The sequence below is a fragment of the Belonocnema kinseyi genome, chromosome 3 (genome assembly GCF_010883055.1).
Source record: "Belonocnema kinseyi isolate 2016_QV_RU_SX_M_011 chromosome 3, B_treatae_v1, whole genome shotgun sequence".
Lineage (NCBI taxonomy): Eukaryota > Metazoa > Arthropoda > Insecta > Hymenoptera > Cynipidae > Belonocnema > Belonocnema kinseyi.
In genome coordinates this window covers 12,931,211-12,936,358 of record NC_046659.1, presented here as the reverse complement: position 1 = coordinate 12,936,358, position 5,148 = coordinate 12,931,211, and the positions used below count along the sequence as shown (strand labels likewise).

The following is a 5,148-nucleotide window of genomic DNA, read 5'->3' as shown; positions in this document are numbered from 1 at the left end:
TTATCGAATTTTCGGCACCAGCTGACAAAAACATCATAGCCAAGGAGAATGAAAAGAAAGAGAGGTATCGAAACCTTATCAGGGAGTTGCAACGATTGTACCTGGGATATTCTGTTAAACTGATCGTCCTTATCATCGGCGCTCTTGGAGGTGCCAAGCTTTCACTTGCTAATAGCCTAAAAAGCATCCCTACGTGTCAACAATATGCTAGAACACTTGCGGGAAAAATGCAGAAGGCAGTTGTCCTTGGGTCGCTCCGTGTTCTTAGGGTCCACGAGGCTTTTGCTGGATCGTCGTATTGATTCCTTTACAGACTGTAACCACCTATCTCACGGTTGTGAGACGTGGTTATGGCTGAAATTTTACCGCGATTTCGCTGGAAGCGGGTCAAATGTATATATTGGCCGATCCAATAAACCCTTTTATCTCTATCACACATAAGAGGTAAAACGTGGTTTATCGTGTCCAAGGTATTTAAATTAAATTATTCTTTTGCTGTGACTTGTATATGTAAAATGAAAGTTCATAGTTATTTGTGTAATTTCTTAATAAGTCTATGTGAAGCGTTAATTTTAGCATAAATATATTTTCTGCAGATAAAAAAAATTATTATCGTATACTGTTTAGATATGTAGAATGTTTCTTATAAATTTTTAAATTAGAGTTTGGCGGATTCATGCAAAGTCAGTGAAAATTCAGCATTCTTAGCCACAATCGATTTATTAATACAATTTTTCTGTCCGGCAGACTAAGACCTTAACCATACTCCGATTTCACTCCATGAGAAAAAAAAATAAAGTTTTTAACAATTTGTTCAGATCCTCCTTGAAAAACTCTCAGGAGGGTCTAGACTAACTAGAGAACGATCCATCGCGGTTCACGTACCCTCGCATACTGTCTTGATTGATTTTGTACCATACTTATTCGTTACACCGATAAACTCACATTGCAAAATTTCTTGAACTATAAGTTTCGAAGCTCTCTGTAAACATACCGGCCGCCTGGAGTGTAATAACAGCTCGTCAAACATTAAAGTTTAATTCTTATCTAATAGAAAAATAAATGCCGCCCTCCATGTAAGCTAGTGTAATGTGTACTAAAATAATTTTCTATAGGTCTTAGCCACCCGCCGTGATCTATTAGTACATTATTGGTGCGAATAAATTAACAAAGAGAAGAATTGCTTATTTTACACGATTTCCTTAAATATATCCTAACATTAAATTTTACATTTCGCTTTCCTTTTTCGATTTTACAGGTAAGAGGCAGATTTGAGTAATCGGTCGATGATATTCAGAACTGTTAGTTTTTACTTGAAATGATCGTACTAAATCGTTCTTTCTCTTGTAACATTTAGTAATTATACCCAATAACCATCGACATGGCGGTAGCGAATCATGTTTGATAAGAACAATATCATTGGTTCGGGATTACTGGTCAAAGGAGCCCCAGTTAAAAAATATCCAGGTTTGAAATAAGCGAAGTCTTCTGGATCATTTGAAAGTGGAGCAATAGAGCGGGAATTTAGGCACATTTCAATTCGCGTTAGGAGAGTAGAAAATTCTTCGTAAGTTAGAATGTGAGCGTCAACAATTCGCTTTAGATGGTGTTTAAAACTTTTAACATGGAGTTAAACAACCCATCGGATCATATAATTTAGCTATTAAAGAAAGAACGTTCCTCTTAGTTGGAGTCTCCACTGAAGGGGGAGTTACCTTAAAATGAAACTAGTCAGATTCAGGATCCCAAAATAAGCCCAAAACTTTGAGTTGAGCATCTTCAGCTAACGAAAACTCTATAGCCCTTTCATGCTTTCCAGAAGGACAATATTCTGAAAATTTTGAATCATTAGACGCCTATTTTCGCAAGTAGAAACCACAAGCTTCCAACAATTGAGATACTTGATGTCGCTTCTCCTTGGCTTTTACTTTAGTATCTGCACCAAAAAAATATCATCGACGTAGATAATACTTTCCAGGATACTTTTAGCCAAAGGAAACTTAATGCCTTCATCATGAGCTAATTGCTTAATTACTTTATTAGTCAAGTAAGGATCACAGGCAGCGCCATATGTGAGAGTCAAAAGTCGATAGGCCACCACATTGTTATCAGGTGAGCAACATAAAATTCTTTGATAATTGCAGTCACGAGCATCTACCAAAATTTGTCTAAACATTTTTTCTATGTCAGTTATGTAAACAAAACGAGGCAATCTTCAATTCAATATAATAGAGACTAAATCATTTAGAATCTTTGGACCAATATGCAAGTGTGAATTTAAGGAAGTATTGTTAGAAGTCAAACTTGATGGATTAAATACAACTCTTAGGTTAGTAGTAGAACTATTTTCTCTTAATACCGGGTGGTGTGGTAAATACACAATCTGAATAGAATTATCTAGCTCTTCTTCTCTCACAAGTTCCATATGTCCTAATTTCTCATATTCAGAAAAAAAAGCTGAATGTTCTTGGAACAATTTTGAATTTTTAGTCAATCGACGTAGAACCCTATCCAATGCGATTTTTGCTCTAGAGAAGGAGGAACCGATTTTTATTTGGGACTCATTCTCAGATGGTAATCGTATTAAATACTGTCCATCGTTTATGCGTTGGTGCGTCATGAAGAAATGTTCCTCGCAAAACTTTTCTTCGTCAGTCAGGGGGTCTCTATTAGGGAGTTCTTCCAATTCCCATAACTTAGTCAAGTCTTCATGCAAGACTTCACAAGTTATACTCTGATGTATTGTAAGTGTAATGCTTGTCTCTATTTTATTTTCCATAACTGGACCTGACAAGATCCAACCAAAAATGGTAGATTGAGCTGTAAGAGTGTCCAACACCCTCTGCTGTAGACCAGGTAATAAGCACGAGCCATATTTATCAGCACCTAAAATTAAATCTATTTTTTGGGAACTAAAGGGATTAGGATCGGCTAAATTCAATTCAGGCAAATCAAGTCTTTCAGGAGACGTATAAAAGGTGAGGTAGAGCAATACTAAGGCTTGAATAAGGACTTTAGAACAGATTTTCTCGGTAGGAAGCATATTTAATCGAGCTAATTTTCTTTAAGAGCCAACATTAACTCCACCAACCCCATAAACTATTGCTTGAACCTTCTGGAAACTAGGATTCAAAATTTTCATCATTCTTTCTGAAATGAAGTAACATTCGGAACCTTGATCCAATAAAACCCTAAATTTATTAGCTTTTCCGTTACCAGCTTTCAAGTTAATTATTGCTGTTGCTAGCAATGCCGAATGCGATAGATTTGGGTGATTATTTAAGAAATGGAATGAAAGATCATTTTCTGAGTTGTTATTTAGTGAGACATGATTTGCTCTCGCCACCTGAGCTACATTACCAGTATCGTTATCTGGTGAAGTAGAAGAATTCGGAACTGGCAATTGAGAATGTAGAGATGTAGTGTCAGCTGATGGCGATGAGATAGATTCGAAATTATTAACATACAACAAGGTGTTGTGTGTCCTACCGCATTTACTACATTTCAGTTTGCTTGTATAGTTAAAAGGCCTATGGCTAGACGTAAAACAATTATAACGACCGTAATGGCGTGTGACAACTTCCTTACGTCCTTCAACTGACAATGTTTTAAATTGAAAACATTTAAACAATGGATGATTTTCCCTAAATAAGAGGCATTTAGAGGTGGAAGATGCATTATGACTCCGAAACCCTGATTGTTTAGCATTTTTATTCTTTTCTTGTGAGCTCATTTTAGTATTAATCTTCGAAGCTTGTTTCGGAACCAATTTTCATCTCCCACTCCTTTAACGATTGAGTATCCAGTTTTTCAGTAGTTAAAAAGACTAATAAATCACTCCAATTATCAATTGGGCGGTGTAAATTTTTGAGAGCCGCCAGAGAATCATTATTACATTATATTATTAGATTACATTATTAAATAATTACATTACATTATTATGTATATTATATATATTATATACATTACATATTACATTATTAGATACATTCGGGAGACTTAAAAATTCCTGTGAATGAGCTGTAATAAGTGGTCGCTTATTATTATACCTAGCCTTTATCGACTCCCATGTGGAAACAAAATTAACCTCAGTAATTATCACATGTTTCAAAAGTTGTTCTGCTTCGCCCTTCAAAGAAGACTTTAAATAATGTATTCTAGTGACATTTGATAAGGAATCATTTTGAATAATTAGCTCCTCAAACAACTCTCTGAAATTCTCCCAATCCTTATAATCGCCAGAAAATACAGGTAAAGTATTATAATTTGAGGAAGTTTTACAAAAAATAATAATTTATATAATAATAATAATAATTTTCTCAAAAAGTAAATGCCTAAAATGATTGATTGACATTTTTTTATTAGTTTTTTTTCAATGTGATTAAGAATAATTGTTAAAAGGAGAATTCTAATTTTTGCTGGACTTAAGGAAGAAATAACAAAAAGATAAGTCACTACCATCTTGAATTTAAAGCTTGCTTGATTATGATTTCATCAGATATTTCAAACCGATTAACAGTCAAATAGACTCAGAAGATTGTTGGATTGAGATTTTAACTGAAGTTTAATTTTTTGAAAGGTACAATCATTGCTCAGAAATGCTAAAGATAAAAATGCTAATAATTTCTGAATAATAAACTTCAAATTCAATTCTGCTTTTTAAGTAATATTAGCGTCACATACAAATATTCCCTATTACTTTCGTATTAAAATTTCTCTGAAGAGGACGCCTAAAGGCCAATGTTATTTGAATGCATATTTCTCTTATTTTAACTCTTTTTCCCGGGTGTAAATTTAAGTTCGAGGGCTGGCTAGTTTACGGCTGGAAAGCCCGACTTTCAAGCGGGAGCTGGTCGGGGAACGCGACATTAAGTCGGGCTGTGGGCGGGGTTTCTGGTCGGAATCCGGCCAGCATCATCACGCTGCGCTGCCCAGCGTCCGGCCATGAAGCATGGCCGCGATATTCCCGGGTTGCCCGCCCAAGATCCATTAGTGCTATAAAAGTTCTAAATAATTTGCGTTTGAATTTTATAACATTATAATTATTATAATAAAATGGTTTTATTACACCATTTACATCTTGACTTAAAACTTACACAAAACTTCATTAAAATTTAAGCTTTTTGTACATCCTGGTATACAATACAT

General features: G+C 35.0%; 1 protein-coding gene and 1 long non-coding RNA gene across 6 annotated transcripts in view; both read left to right on the top strand.

The window, feature by feature from the left end:
- The window catches only part of LOC117170366 (glycerol kinase-like), a 331,719-nt gene that overhangs the window by 55,875 nt on the left and 270,696 nt on the right, over positions 1-5,148 (top strand). The window lies entirely within an intron of this gene.
- The window catches only part of LOC117170371, a 4,151-nt gene continuing 1,206 nt past the window's right edge, over positions 2,204-5,148 (top strand). Inside the window, exons 1-2 of the long non-coding RNA XR_004466776.1 lie at positions 2,204-2,329; positions 3,985-4,251. This is a non-coding gene — a long non-coding RNA (uncharacterized LOC117170371). The remainder of the gene's footprint in view (positions 2,330-3,984; positions 4,252-5,148) is intronic.